Source organism: Panthera uncia, assembly GCF_023721935.1.
Source record: "Panthera uncia isolate 11264 chromosome A1 unlocalized genomic scaffold, Puncia_PCG_1.0 HiC_scaffold_17, whole genome shotgun sequence".
Taxonomy (NCBI): domain Eukaryota; kingdom Metazoa; phylum Chordata; class Mammalia; order Carnivora; family Felidae; genus Panthera; species Panthera uncia.
This window is the reverse complement of record NW_026057577.1, coordinates 23,245,971-23,262,782: the sequence shown is the minus strand read 5'-3', so window position 1 is coordinate 23,262,782 and position 16,812 is coordinate 23,245,971. Positions and strand designations below refer to the sequence as shown.

The window sequence follows — 16,812 nt, the reverse complement described above, 5'->3', positions numbered from 1 at the left end:
ATAAAAGTATCAGTAAGTGCTGTGTCCCTTCAAATTACTTGAAATAATCTGTAGTATTTCATCTTTAGATGGTTGATAACATTAACTAATGAAGGCCTTTGGACCTGGAATTTTCTTTGTGGGAAAAATTTTAACTACAAGTTCAATTAAACTATATTTAGGGCCTCACAGAGGTTCTTCACTGTTTTGTTTTGTTTTGTTTTTTAATTTTTTTAGTGTTTATTTTTTTTTTGAGAGAGAGAGAGACAGAGACAGAGCGTGAGTGGTGGAGGGGACAGAAAGAGGGAGACACAGAATCTGAAGCAGGCTCCAGGCTCTAAGCTGTCAGCCCAGAGCCCAACATGGGGCTTGAACTCATGAACTGACAGACCATGACCTGAGCTAAAGTTGGACGCTCAACTGACTGAGCCACCCAGGCACCCTGGTTCTGCATTGTTTTTTAAGTCAGCTTGTTAATACGTATCTTCCAAAGATTTGCCCCTTTCATGTAATGTTGTAAACTTTCTTGACATGAAGTGGTTTATAATATTTCCTTATTATAATTATAATTTTAATTCCAAAGAAACTTTTGTGAGTCTCCCTTTTATTCCTAATATTGATAATTTGCATTTTCTTTTACTTTGATCAATAGCAATTTTATCGTTCTTTCCAGAAATTTTTTCTCCACTTTTTCTGCTTTATTTAACTTCAATGATTTCTGTTCTTAAATATATTATTTCCTTTCTTCTATGCATTTTGGTTTTAATTTGCTCTTCTTTTCCTATCTTATTTCCTGACATGAGTATTTAATGATAGAACTTTTCCCATAAGTACTACCTAGCTGTATCCCATATATTTTGATATGGTATTCTCATTTTCATTCATTTCAAAATATTTTTTAAGTTCCCTTGTGAGTTTTTCTTTGATCTATGCATTATTTGGTAATGTACTGTCTTACTTACAATTTTATACTAATTTTGAGATATTATTTTGTATCTGATTTCCATTAATTCCACTGCTGCCAGAGAACACATCAATTAAGTTTTCAGTTATTTGAAATTTGCTGAGAAGACTTTAACAGCCTCACTTATGATCTAGCTTGATTACTGTTCTATGTGTATTAAATATAAAATTTTCACAAGTGCCAGTTAAAAACAGTGGGTTGTGGCATTTCTTAGTTTTCCCATTTTTAAAAACAAATTTTTCTATTTGTTCTACCAATTACCAAATGTGAGTAAATATTAGAAGAAAAAATAACAGTCTGACAATACCAGGAGTTTGTTGCTATGGATGTGGGAAAATACACAGCTGGCAAGAGGAAGAAGTATTATAATCACCATGAAGAACAATTTGATAATATATAATAAACATGAAGATGTGTATCTTCTAAGCCAACATATTACTGATAGGTACACACTCAAGAGAAATTCTCACACATGTGCACACCAAACTCACGAAAAGATGATCATTATTTAGTGCTTATAACTCCAAAATATAAAAACAAAAGGGGAGGGGGAGGCAAATGAATATTTATCAATTGGAGAATGGATAAACTATACTGTGTACAGACAAACATTACAGTTTGAAGGGTGGACAAGACGTGCTCGCTTCAGCAGCATACACGCTAAAATTGGATCAACACAGAGAAGACTGGCACAAGGCTAACACACAAACTCATGAAGCATTCCAGATTTTTGAAAAATTAAATGAAAAAACTCAAAAATACAATATAAATACGTGTTTTTACGTATTACTACGTACCTTAAACACGTATAAATACGATTATAAAAAGCTAAGTTCTAGAAAGATGTGTGCAGTATCATTCCATTTTTTGCAAATTTTTATAATAGAAAACAATGCTACTATACATTTTTACGGATGTATAGCTACTTAATACAATTATTAAAGTATGGATGGAAAATATGTACACAAATTTGAAAACAGTGGTTACATCTGAGGACCTCGAAAAGAAAATGGTTGTGGAAGAGTACCGTGAGGGGTTCAATACTACGTGAAAAATGTCAAAAGTCTTAGGCAACAATGGCAAAATTTTAACATTCATGAAACCTGGGTATTAGCCGTATTTAATCTCTGTGCTTTTCTGTTCCCTTGAATGGTTGTGTAATTGGAGACTTAGGTGTAGCTTTTAATGACAAAAAGATTAATGGGCAATGATTATGTGCATGTAAACCACATAAGGTAAGTTAGGGAAAAAAACATTAAAAATTCATAAAGTATGCTTTCATATAAAGAGAATGTTAATATTCACTATGGATGAGGATATGAGGAAAAGGGTGCTCTTTTTTTTTTTACTCAATTTTACTTTATTTGAATTTATTTTATTTTTTTATTATATGAAATTTATTGTCAAATTAGTTTCCATATGACACCCAGTGCTCATTCCAAAAGATGCCCTCTTCAATGCCCATCACCTCATCAACCTCCCTCCCCCCATCAACCCGCAGTTTGTTCTCAGTTTTTAAGAGTCTCTTATGCTTTGGCTCTCTCCCTCTCTAACCTCTTTTTTTTTTCTTCCCCCCCCCCCCCCACAATGGACTTCTGTTAACTTTCTCAGGATCCACCTAAGAGTGAAAACATGTGGTATCTGTCTTTCTCTGTATGGCTTATTTCACTTAGCATCACACTCTCCAGTTCCATCCACATTGCTACAGATGGCCACATTTCATTCTTTCTCATTGCCACATAGTACTCCATTGTGTATATAAACCACAATTTCTTTATCCATTCATCAGTTGATGGACATTTAGGCGAAAAGGGTGTTTTTAGGTACAATAGATGACAGTGTAAACTGGTCTAGCATTTTTGGAAGATGATTTAGCAGAATGTATCAAAATTTCAATACTGCAAGCCTTGTGTTGCCTCCCCCCTCAAAGATAACATCTCTAGGAATATCTCTGGTAGATATGCTCATATAGGTACACAATGATCTATGTAACTGATTGTGGTATTGTGAAATCATTGTTATTTGTGTCAGTGCAAAAATGGCACCAACATAAAAGCCTGGGAAGCTTTCTTAATGGCCACTAACAAGCACAATTGCAGCAAGAGCCACCCACAAAGCAGTCCATGCAGAGATCATTCCAGAGAACTTTGCTGTGTATATGTCCAGCTTCATGAAGCAGACTTGATACCACTTCTCTACAACGGTGATTTTCTCAGTGGATGTATTTGTGTCTCCCACTCCAGGGAGGGACATTGCAGAATCTGGCAATGTCTAGACATTTTTGCCTCTCCTGACGGGGCATCTAGGGGGTAGAGGCCAAAGATGCTATTAAGCAACCTACAATGCACAAAACAGCCCCCCACAACAAGAATCCTACCCAAAATGTCATTAGTGGTGAGGTTGAAAAATCCTGCTCTGAAAGTAATTTATTTGCATGATTCTCTAATCTCAAATACAACCATATAAAATAGGAAGTATTTTTCCTTGTTTTAAATATGAAGCAGAATGTCAGAGGGATTAAATATCTTATCCAAAGTAAAAGATAATAGATGATAGAGCTCTTAACTAAGAAATTATATTAGCAGTTAAAACAATTGGCCTCTCATATTATGGAATGTTATATAGTTGTTTAAAAAAAGATTTACATACATGGCATAAAATGATCTCAATGCTATAAACTTCAGGAAGAGATTTGTAATGTATATAACTAATAAAATATTACTATCCCAATATTGAATAAAAATCTCTTACCATTCAATTAATAAGTAAAAATTTAGAGAAGACATAGACTATGTAATCCCATTTATATTATATAAGCCAATCTAAGTGTATGAAAATACCATAAATGTTATTTACCTATGGCCCTATGTACACACTCAAAGAAAATCCTAAGAACGGAATTTTCCTGGGACGCTGGATGGCTCAGTCGGTTAAGCATCCAACTTTGGCTCAAGAATGATCTCACCGCTCCTGAGTTCGACACCTGCCTTGGGCTCCATGCTGACAGCTCAGAGCTTGGAACCTGCTTCAGATTCTGTATCTCCCTCTCTCTCTGCCCCTCCCGCCCCAAATATAAATAAACATTAAAAAATTAATAAAGGAAGAATGGAATTTTCCTGAAAGGATAATGTTTTTATAAAAACTCATTTAGAAAATCTCAACACAAAAATAACTGATGAAAAATTTGCCAGGGTACACAGCAAATGGTGATGGTGTGACCTCCAGAAACGTAATAAAAGGTTGGTAATTAGTGGGAGAGGATGATGTAGACAGTACTGGACAATTACAGTGATGTCATGGAGTATCATCAAGAATAGTTCTCCATTCTCCCAAGTTCTGTTGCAATGTAAACAAGTGTTTAGAGCAGCACTTAACCAAAAATTTGCAAATATATGTATAATATGATGGAATTTTTTTGGATCCCTCGTGATCTTTGGGAATTAAGAACCTAAAGAGCTACCAGACTCTCGTCATCTGGAGAAAAAAAGGGAACAAAATACTCCACATGTAGTATCTTCCATTCCACGTACATGGAACAGAAAAGCAAAAAAGGTGAGGCGAAAATTCAAATTGACTCCTAAAAAGTGTGTCTGGATGATTGAAGCCTCTTAAATATTGGATAGAAATCATGAGGTGAGCCGATTTTGCCTCGGTAGAGTTTTTAACTACAAATGCAATTTCTCATTTGAAATAATGCTGTTCAGATTTACTAATCTTTCTTCTGGGAAGAAAAATTTGTATTTTTTTTTATGTTTATTTACTTCTTTTGAGAGAGAGAATGAGAACACAAGCTGGGGAGGAGAGAGAGAATCCCAAGCAGGCTCCGTGCTGTCAGCATGGAGACTGATGTGGGGCTCGAACTCACAAACCCTGAGATCATGACCTGAACCAAAATTAAGAGTCAAACACTTAACTGACTGAACCACCCAGACGCCTGGAAAAATTTGTGTTTTAATCTTTTTTCCTTGACAAATAGGGGTTTATCAATTATTTTTATTTTTTTAATGCACCGACTTTTGATTTGATTAATTTTCCCTCTTACTGTTCCAGTCTCTTCTTCAATGATGTCAGCTCTTATTTTTATTTCACCTTATTTCACCTTTAATTTCTTCAAGAATATACCTAGATCATTGATGAGATTTTTTTTCTATGTACATGATGCAAATATTTCCTCTATGCACCACTTTCACTGCATTCCACAAATCATATGTTGTATTCCATTTTCATTCACCTCCCAATAATTTCTAATTTGCAAATTATTCCTTGATCCCTATGTTACCTAAAAGTGTATTGTTTCATTTCCAAATATTTGAGGATTTTTCAAAGACCTTTCCCTTATTGATTTCTATTTGAGTTTTGTTGGACTAAGAAAACTTACTTTGCATTATTTCACTGCCCTTAACTTCACAGTGAATTACTTTATGGCCAAGAATAAGGTATTACATTGAAATATAGCCTGTGTGCACTGGAAAAATCATGTGTGTTCTGGGGTGGGAGAGTAGAATGTCCCACAACCAAAGACTCCAGAAGAACCTTCTGCACATCATGAGGCCTCCCTAAATGCACTGCTCCCTCTCTGGTACTTCAGCAAATTCTGGTTTCCTCAGCCTCTCTCAAATCCCAACCTTGTCTCTTTAATTCAGTAAGAATACTGGGCTCTATTTTTTCCTCTCTCAGGCTGCAAACTGGGACATACACACAGATTGCTCATTGGTTTCTTTTCTCTCAGGGATTACTGCCACACGCTACCCTTTGTCCAATGCCTGAAAAACCATTATTTCACATAGTTTGCCTGATGTTGTAGTTCCCATTTCGTGATGGCTGGAAGTCAAAGTTCCAGGCGTTCCAATAAAACTTTTTTATTCCACCTGGGACACCTTTCAAACCAAATATTCTTTGAAAATGACACGCTATTAAACAGAGAACAATGGAGCGGACGACAACCAAGTTAGAAGAGCCTGGAGCTCACCTTCTAGCTTCACACTCCCTTCATTTCCCTTCACTCCAAAACCTGAAACATGGCCATTTCTGAAATGACACTTCAAAACTTTAGAGTTCTGCAGAGCTCAGTCTTCAAACCACTTCCATGAAGAGTATTAGCTTTCAAATCAGGCAGCCCTGGATTTGATTCCAAGCTTGCTTCCTTGACGGCCTCAGGGAAATTACACAACTTCTTGGTCAACAAAATGGGTGTAGTAACACCTTCCTGATAGGATTACTGTAAATATGAATCATGTAACTATTAGACACCTCAAGGTAGAGGGCCCCAAACCCAATTGATTCATAAATTATCATTCGATTTGTAGCTATTGTCACGGTCATTGCCAACTGTCACAATAGAGATACAGCATTCTGTGTATTCCAAAGAACAAAACCAAGATTATTTCCAAGATATGCCAGGATTTTCCAACTGCATTTTCCAACAATGAAACTGGCAAGTGAAATTAATGAATTCTTTGCTTCCAGGAGTATTTATGGTATTGGACTCTGCCAGGCATATTTTAAAGAAAATCCCTCTACTGTGTGCTAATTTCTTGCTTTAGTTTTTTTAAGAATACTACTATAAGAGAGCAACTAGGAGAAAGGAAAGACAGGTTGCATTAAAAATCAGTAATTTGTGGGGCACCTGAGTGCCTCAGGTGGGTTGAGCGTTTGACTCTTGATATCAGCTCAGGTCATGATGCCAGGGTCGTGAGATCAAGCCCTACGTTGGTCTCTGCACTGAGCACAGAGCCTGCTCGAGATTTTTCTCTCTCTCTCCCTCTGCCCCTCTCCCCTGCTCACACACTCTCTCTCTCTAAAAATAATTTTTAAAAAATAATAAAAATAGGGGCGCCTGGGTGGCTCAGTCAGTTAAGCATCCCACTTCAGCTCAGGTCATGATCTTGCGGTCCGTGAGTTCGAGCCCCGCATCAGGCTCTGTGCTGACAGCTCAGAGCCTGGAGCCTGTTTCAGATTCTGTGTCTCCCTCTTTCTCTCTCCTCCCCCACTCATCCTCTGTGTCCCTCTTCTCAAAAATAAATAAACATTAAAAAATTTTTTTTAAATAATAAAAATAAAAATCAGTCATTTCTACCACATCAAATTCTATTTTTATATCTCCTCCATGTCAATCTCCACCCTATAACTTGGATCAAAGAATTAAAACAATGTGAATGTTACATGCCTCTGATAAATAAAACAGAAGCTACAAAATAATTTCATCACACACACACACAAACTCAAAGAGATGTGACTTTGAATTTCACCTCCCAGCCTTACCAGCTGCCTGATGTGCATGATTTACACAATATCCATAAGCTTCAGCATCCTTATCTATAAAATCATGTGAGAGTATGCATCTCAGTGGGTTTCTATGAAATCAGCCATACCTATGGCAGGATGCTTATGAGTATAGCATATAGTAGTGTTCAGTAAATACAGCTATGATAAACTGGGCCTCAGGTCTTTCTTTCTAAAAACTGATGCAAACAGAATTCTATTCACTGATTTTTCTTGATTGATTTGATAAAAAAAAAAAAAAGACGGAGGCAACACTTGTTTACTGCCCTTGTAGGTAGGATTAGTGGAAAAGTCTAGTATGTCTTCTATTTCTCGCGGATATGTTTCTTATATCCCACTGCCCTAGCACAGAAAGCTATTCACACCTATGCATTTGTTTTAGCAGGTCACTTCTTTTCTAAAAATGTGTACACATACCACAATCAAAAGATTTTGTAGGGGCACCTGGGTGGCATACTCAGTTAAGCATCCAACTCTTGATTTTGGTTCAGGTTGTGATCTCAGGGTTCAGTTAGTGAGATTGAGTCCCACATTGGGCTCCTCACTGGAGCGTGCTTGGGATTCTCTCTCCCTTTGCACCTCCCCTGCTTGCACGCATGCATGCTCTCTCTTTCTCTCAAAATAAATTAAAAAAAAAAAACAACTATTTTGTAAATACAGTTTATAAACTGTAAAGTACTATAAAAACCTATGTTATTATCACAGTAAAAACCATTTACAATACTCTGGTGGTCTTCCATTGTTTTCTCTTCCACTTACATTGTATACTTTTGAAGTCTCCAAGATCAATTTATTATAAAATCCATTTCAGAATTACAGGAATAGGAGGGTATATAAGCACTGAACAGAACTGAATGTGTATCTTCTGGACGAATAGGTAATGGAAAGAAGTGAGAGAAGGATTAAGCAGACAGTTGACTATGCAGTTCCAATATAGAGTCTGATGTATTCTCTTACAAGCCTATGGTGAGTTATTAATAGGTTCAAAACACGTAAGACCATGTGACCACGCACCCAAAAATTGGACACTGTACACTTGTGGAGACTCCACAGCCAAAGGCAAGAGCAGCCAAGTTATTAGAACACTTACTAAAATACTACAACTGAGCTAACTATAGGCAAATACTTTGGAGCTCTCTTAAACCATATTAATGTGCAGCACTGGACTGTCCCCGGGGATGCTTTAGCATGTTATTCCAAAAGCATTTCAAATAGAAGTAACGGGTTTCCACATTCTTAAGCTTAAAACACACTCTAAATATGCACTGGTGGGTTTGCTTCTCCTCTTTCATCTTTCCAGCCACTGACCCCCTTCATGACTCTCCCTCCCTCCAAGGAAGGTTGTGTCAATTCACACAGATTATGTAAACTCTTGACGCCTGACAAGGAGAAAGAACTGAAAATGCAAAATAAGCAATCATGGGAATTAAATTAGTAGGCAAACATATTTCTTTAATTTACCATTCTACCAGCTTAAATTTGGACCCAGATTTCAAGTGGTATTTGTAAATATGTCTTGTCCATTTTCCACTGGCCACTCCAAAGCATCCATTCCACCAGAATTCTTGGGCCATCATTGTATTCCTTAAAGCTAAGATTTAAGGTTTACATGGATGAAAATTTGGTTTAATCCTGATACATAGTCAAATTAAGCAGAAGAAATTTAAGCACATTAAAAAAACACTGTAAAGATTTCCTATGTACATCTCCCTACATTATTATTCAACAGCAAAGATTTAAATATAACTATTTGGATATCACTACCTTTTATTTCATGAGCCAGTTTTTCTTCTGGAAAACTGCTGCAACTAGACATTCATAAATGTTCACTTCCTAAAATGACCCCAAGTCCACATTTGCTTTCATATTACATTTCATCAATTCTAAGATGCTGTCAGTTTTCTGATACACCCCTATGTGACAGCTGCTAAAATGTGAAAAATTATCTATTGGAATTAACTAAGTATAGTATTTCTATCTTTTCGTAGGCTTTTTTATATCATTATTAAATTAATGACAAATACATTAACTATCTAAGGGCATTTATTATCCTAACATTTTCTCACTCATGATTCCTATAGCTGGAAGACATCTGTCTACACTCAGATTATCAGAGAAAGCATACTGCTTTGGTTTTTAATAAAAGGCCATATACTGGAAATCTTGGCTCTGTTTAAATAAACATACAATATTTTGGATATAAGTTTACATTTAGGGAATAACTCTGAGTGTTTGTGACTGAAACCTACTTCCTGAAAAGGATGGTTTAGATTTTGTAGGTTTGTTTGGATTTATTTGTTTATTTGAACCCTGACCCTAACAACTTTTGTCTTTTTCACAGCAGTGGAATATAGGAAGCAGTCCTGGAGTACAATACCTAGATTCACACCCTACTCGTCCAAAGACATGAACCGTAAAATCTTCTATTTTGTATACCCTACTTGTATAACTCCAAATGACTGGCTTTCCTTGCTCCCATCAATCCTTATTAATTTTAAATATTGTGCACTATAATATGGGCTATCAGTAGCTAATTCTGTTCTTTATCAGTCAACGTGGTGTTCAAAAACCTCCCCTAATGATTGTTCTCATAATAATAATTTCCAGATAGCAAAAAAACTTTTGTGTTGTTTAAGATGGAAATGCTCCCCAAATCAATCTTTAAATACAATTCCTATCAAAGATCCAGCAGACTCTACATTGACAAATTACAATCTCATGCTAAAATTTGTATAGAAATGCAAAGGAAAGAGAATAGGCAAAACATTTTTTTAAAAAGAAATCAAACTTAAAGTTCCCAAATTCAAAACATATTATAAAGTTACATAAATCAAGACTGTATGCTATTGACATAAGAATAAACATTGATAGAGAGAAAGAGAGAGAGAGATAAGGATAAACATATATATAACAAACAGTATTAACAATTCAAATGTAAACTTGCATTTATGGTTGACTTTTGACAAAAATTCCTATGGCATTTCATGAGAAAAGAATAATCTTTCCAGTATATGGTGTGGAGAGAAAATTGGATATATACACGCAAAGAGATTAATTTGAACCCCTGATCTCACACCATACAGAAAAACTAACTCAAAGTAAGTCACAGACCTAAATATGAAAACCAAAAGTATGGAAGAACACCTAAGCAAGCTATGGAAGAAAGACTAGGCAACTTTGAGTTAGACACAGAGTTATTATACAGCAAAGCCAAAGTACATTTGATGAAGAAAAAAACAATACTGGATTTTTTTTTCAAAATGTATAAAGATTAGCTTTAGAAGACACCATTAAAAAACTGATCAGAAACACACAGACTGGAAGAAAACATTAGCAAATCATATGTCTGACAAAAGATTTACACCCAAGTATATAAAGAACTCTTAAAACCAAATACTAGAAAGATTTTTTAAAAATCTAATTTAAAATACTCAAAAGATCAGAGTAAACATTTCACCAAAGATGATTTATGAATGGCTACGGGACAGCACATGAAAAGATACTCAACACTGGCACCAGATAAATGCAAATCAAAACCACAAAAAGATCCCACTGTGGAGCCACATGATTAGTTATAATCATAAACAGACAATAATAAGTGTTGTTAAGGATGTGGAGAAACTGGAATCCTAATACGTTGCTGATGGGAATGCAAAGTGATGCAATACTTTCTAAAAGAATTTGCCCAATTCCAAAAATATTGAATGTAAATTTACCATATGACCTAGCAATTCCACTCCTAGATGTCTATCTTTGGGAATGAATATATATATATATATATATATATATACACACACACACACACACACACACACACACATATATATATGTATATATATATATCTACACAATGACTGTTCATATTAACTATTATCCATAATAGTGAAAGAGTGGAAACAATCCAAATGTCCACAACTTATGAACGGATAAACAAAATGCGGTGTTATATCAACAATGGCTTATTATTCAGCAAGAAAAAAAAATGAACTACTGATTCATGAGACCACACAGATAAGCTTCAAAAACATTACACAAAGTTTAATAAGTTAGACACGAGACTGAATTTTATATGTTTTCATGTATATGAAATGTAAAGGCAATGTATTGAAACAGAAATTAGATTAGTGGTTGCCTGAGACTGGGGGTAGGAACAGAGTGACCACAAATGTGTAGGAGTGAAAGGGGTGATGGAAATGTTCTAAAATTGGAGAGCAGTGATGGCTGCACAATTCTGTGAATGTACTTGAAGTCACTGCATTGTACATTTGAATGAATTTTAGGGTATATAAGTCATACCAGAAAAAAGATAATAGGAGAAAAAAAACATTCACAATGTCCTTTATGTTACATTACAAATAAGGATTTACCCTAGAAAAATCAGCTTGGCACATTCACGAATCTATCTCACTAATGACAAACAATTAGATTCTACTTAGAAAAATTCTTATATAGGAACTTCCAACCTAGACACTGATTGTAGGTGCCTGGGTAGCTCAGTCGGTTAAATGCCCTGCTCTTAATTTTGGCTCAGGTTACAATCTCACAGATTTGTGGGATGGATCCCCTCATCACAATTTGCACTGACAGCATGGAGCCTGCTTGGGATTCTCTCTCTCCCTCTCTATCTCTCCTCGACTTGCGTGTGCATGCATGTGCTCTCTCTCAAAGTAAATAAATTTTAAAAAAAGATAACAATTTAATACTTTTTAAAACATTACTAATTAGAACCACATATTTTGAACTGACAAAATTCTAATTGGATGGAGATCTACAGACACAGGAAGTATCTACATTAGTAGACAAAACAGGACACTAAATTCAATTTATTAACAGATATCTCCCCAGTGAATCACTCAGACATTATACTTTGTTAGTTACATTTATGCATAACTGTTAGTTCCATAATAAATGGCTCAAACTTTCTATTTTCTTATTATAAAATATTGAAACGCTATTTATTGTATCTGCAAGCATACAACCAGAGTCAGCAAACAACACAAAGACCCTATGCTAATTATATAGGTAAGTTCCTCGTTCAATAACTGACCTGCCTGTCTATGAACTGGGCACACTAAAATATTTGCTGATACTATAATACTTTTATCATGAAAATGTAGCTATCACATGTTAACTTATATATATTCGAAGCCAACTAATAAGGAAAATACACCATTTGCACCTATCAGATTAGTTGACACAATTATCTGCCTGGCTATTCCTCTTAGCAGGTTAATGTGTTTTGACTGCAAATTCTAATGAGTTTTACAGTACTCTTGACATCCCAATTCATAGAATGTGAACAAGTAGATAAGACTTGTCATTTTATTTCTGCCCTTTGAGATAGCTTACCCTTTGATCCTTACACATCTCCAAGGTCCTCTTAACCTGACCACACTACATTGCGATTCTAGAGTAGGTAACCTCACAAAAAGTTTATAATTTTCTCAATGATTTTCTAATATTCCTCTACAATGAGCCTCAGCCTTCACGTATCCACATCTAAACTTGCTGCCAAGGGAGGCCCCTTTCAGTGTGAAGGAATGTTTCTTCCTTCGTTGCTGATAAACTTTATTTCATTACAATAAGTATTGTAAAACATGTGGGGTAAGTGTCCTGCTAGATTACCCAGAAAACTGTTGATGACAGTTTGTAGTAATTTAGCCTTTGTTGACTTCCAAATTCTGGAATGGGAAACAGGTTTCAGGTTCTGTATACTTTTTCACCTAAAGAGTAGGAAAACATTCATCCTGGCATAAAGGTCCCATTATACCCCCTCCCAACTAGTTCACATTTATAGCTTGTTTAATAACGATTTGAAATCCATAAAATCCTTTCCAGCTCAATGGCATCTGAGTGGGTTCCTAGGAGGATATTAAAGGGAAGGACAGAAGGTATCCAAGTTCACTATAAGAGCTACCAAATAGTATTAAAATTCATTCAAGACACCTAGGGTGTAAAGTTTGGTGGATGTAAATCTAGTCATTAAAGATCCTGAGTGCTGGAGTTTTCAAAGCACTTAAAATTCGAATGGCTGCCCTCAAATACTAGCTTGCACAAGAATTACGTTGGATTCTTTTAAAATGCATTTCTTGAGTTTGAGGCCCAGTATGGGATTCTGATATAAATGGAGAATTCCCAACTCCCTCAGTCTCACTCCCACTACCATGATTTTGATAAAGCTGTCTGCACACCGGGCTTTAAGAAAGAGAGCACCGAGGGGCACCTGGGTGGCTCAGTCGGTTCAGTGTCAGGCTTCGGTTCAGTGTCAGGCTTCGGTTCAGTGTCAGGCTTCAGCTCAGGTCATGATCTTGCAGTCTGTGAGTTCGAGCCCCGCGTCAGGCTCTGTGCTGACAGCTCAGAGCCTGGAGCCTGCTTCGGATTCTGTGTCCCCCTCTCTCTCTGTCCCTCCCCCACTCATGCTCTGTCTCTGTCTCAGAAATAAATAAACATTAAAAAAAAATTAAAAAAAAAAAAGAAAGAAAGAGAGCACCGAGAAGTGTGAGCAAAGAGACAGTGACGTAGGCTCACTGCAGTAAGTGGTTATGTATTTTATTCTATTATATTTTAGTTTAGTTTAGTTATTTATTAGTAGTCATGTATTTTAAATGAAGCCAGGCAGAAGTAAGGGGACAAGAAAGAAAGAAAGAAAGAAAGAAAGAAAGAAAGAAAGAAAAAATCAATCCTGGGGCAAAACATCTTTATGTGCTTGTGAAGAAAAAACAAATGCTGAGGGTTTTTTTGTTTTGTTTTGTTTTGTTTTTTTTTACTGGAAAGCAACAGGAAAGAAGATGTTAAATAATGCCAAAACTGGCCTGGGCTCATCAGCTCCATTCCCTCCCTGCTCCTCTGAATGAAAGCCTAAACAGTTAATAATTTATTACAGATATGTGCACATTAATTATGAAATGAAATGGAGTTTCTCTTGTTGGAAAAGTCAAGTTACAAAACTCTCTAACCCCCGAGGGCCATCTCAACACCGTCATGCAATAATTCTGCACAAATATCTGGGTAGCATTAAAATGGCTTAGTTCCCATTTTCTCACTTCTCTCAGTCTAGGGCTTGGCACGAGAATAAAGATGAGATGGAGACAAGATGATGTGCTCGCCATGGCTGCACCCTAAATGCACTCTGAAACAAGTTATGGTCCTCGCTTAGCTAAGGGAATCTCAAAATTTCCTTTCAGGAAACCCCCCAAATCATAATCCAAGAGGGACTACTGGTTTGTCCCACTGCCTCAAAATAGGTCAAGATCACTTTCCTAACTTCAAGGTACTTCCTGTCAGTCAGGAACTTGGAACTCCTCTCATTATTCTTTACTTGGTAAACAGAAACCCATAAAACCATCCAGGGTAAAAATGTAATTGCAAGTAAGCAGAAACACTCAATTGAATTGTGCATGAGCTCAATAAAAATGTGCTGATTTAGGGTTGCATGAAAATAGCTAAAGGCTCCCGTAAAGAACTTCCTGAATTTAAAAAAGTATATCATAAGTCAGCTAATAAATTTCAAATAAATACATAATATTAATATTTAATAAGCAAATATTATTACGCAAAATTTCTTCTCATAAAATTGGTCCATGCCTGACTTCTCTCCAGATATTAAGACAAACATTAATACGGGATTAAAGAATTTATTGACCTTTAATGTACAATGTCAATGCATCAGTGTAATGATTCTTATTAGAATTTTTTTATTTGAATTCACTGTATCGTTTCCTTAAATAAGAATGGAGCATCTGCACACTCTACACACAGAAGCTTCTCACATGCATCACTACTGGCAGAACCATCATCATCCACACCATTCTGAATTGTGAACCAGAGACCATACAGAATGCCTTAAAGAGATGCGTTCTTCAAGTTAATAAAGACACTGAACACTTCCTAAATCAGAGAACTGTGATGGACCCAGGGAAGTCAAGAAGTTGAGGCAGAGAAACAGCTCCTTTAAGACTGTGCATACATTGAAGAAAGGAATTATTTCTTTTCTCTTTATGGTCTCTGGGCATTCAGCACAATATATAGATGTAACTAGCCCACTAACAATGAATACTTTTAATGTTCTGCTCTTAAAAACAACACTGCAATGAGTAGGCTTATATGTAAATCTTCTGCACACATATGAATATTCCTGAAAAGAAGGGTAAGCACATTTAAAATTTAAGTACATACAATACAAAAGGCTCTAACAATTAGCTCTCCTACAATGTATAAGATAAGGTGTTCCCCAAGCATCGGCCCTGGATATTATTAGTTTGCATAATTTGTGCCAATCTAATGAACCAGAAATGATGTTTGAGGAAATTTGCTTTTACTAGCTTACCAATAAATTTGAAAATAATTGTGAATGTTTACTTGATATTTATGTTTCCTCTTTTGCATATACACTAAAAAGTGACTATTTATTGATGGTAGGTTAACAGATAATATATTTTGTATATTTTCTAAACTTTCTATACTCAGCATGTATTATTTTATTATTAACATTTATCTTTTCAAAACACTAATACAAAAAGAACTCTGGAATTAGAAATGAAAAAGACTAAAACTCTAATAGAAAAATGAATAGAAGGGATGCCTGAGTAGCTCAGTCAGTTAAGTGTCCAACTCTCGGTTTTGTCTCAGATCACGATCTCCTGGTTTGTGAGTTCAAGCCCCACGTCCAGCTCTGCGCTCACAGTGCGGAGCCTGCTTGGGATTCTCTGCCCCTTTCCCACTCATGTTCTCTCTCTCTCTCAAAATAAATCAATTAAACTTTTAAAAAGTTAGTACAAGATATGAACAGCACATTTATAGGAAAAGAAGAATAAAAATATGAAAACATGTGCAGCCTCACCAAAAATACACAAAAACTATCGATTAAATCTATATTCAGATAATATTCCTATTAGATTTCACAAATATTAATATCTTTAGTAACACCCATACCAGCAAAAGCACAGGGGAAATATATACTCTCATATTCTGCTGGCCTGAGAATATAAAGTAGAACCACCTCTGTGGGGTACAATCAGGCAACATCACCCCAAATTACCAATATCCATGCCCTTTGACAAAGAGTTACATTACATAGGCAAAATGGCATTTCTACAGAGTCTTACTTATTTAGCACTGTTCACAATAGGAAAACATTAGAATCAATCAAATGTTCATCAACACCAAACTGACTAAATACATTATGGAATGTACTTGCAATCACACAAAATGAAACTACCCAAAAAAGAAAGAGGAATCTCTCTGTGCACGCATGTGTATGTGTATCAATAATGTAGACTTAAAAGCTATAAATTGATATATACATATTTATTTGCTTATGCATCAACTGCTTCTAGATCCTACAGTGGAAACAAATAACCCTACCTACATCTAGGAAGGAATATAGTAAAAAATGGAGAAAAGGTGTTGGGAGAAGACTTCATTGCATATCTTTTTGGGGGTTCTGTTTGGTAAAGTTTGAATCGTTATAATTTTGAAAATGATTACATTTTGCCTTTAGGTTTGAATGGTAGTTTGGCTCTTAACTACTGAGAACAAACATGGTTACCAGAGGGAAGGTGGGAGGGTGGGGATGGGTAAAATAGGTG

The 16,812-nt window shown here is 35.8% G+C and overlaps 1 protein-coding gene and 1 pseudogene across 1 annotated transcript in view; one reads left to right on the top strand and one right to left on the bottom strand.

The window, feature by feature from the left end:
- Positions 1-16,812, bottom strand: part of ADAMTS19 (ADAM metallopeptidase with thrombospondin type 1 motif 19) — a 238,253-nt gene that overhangs the window by 213,320 nt on the left and 8,121 nt on the right. The gene's annotated exons all lie outside the window — the stretch shown is intronic.
- Positions 1,580-1,675, top strand: LOC125935874 (uncharacterized; annotated as a pseudogene).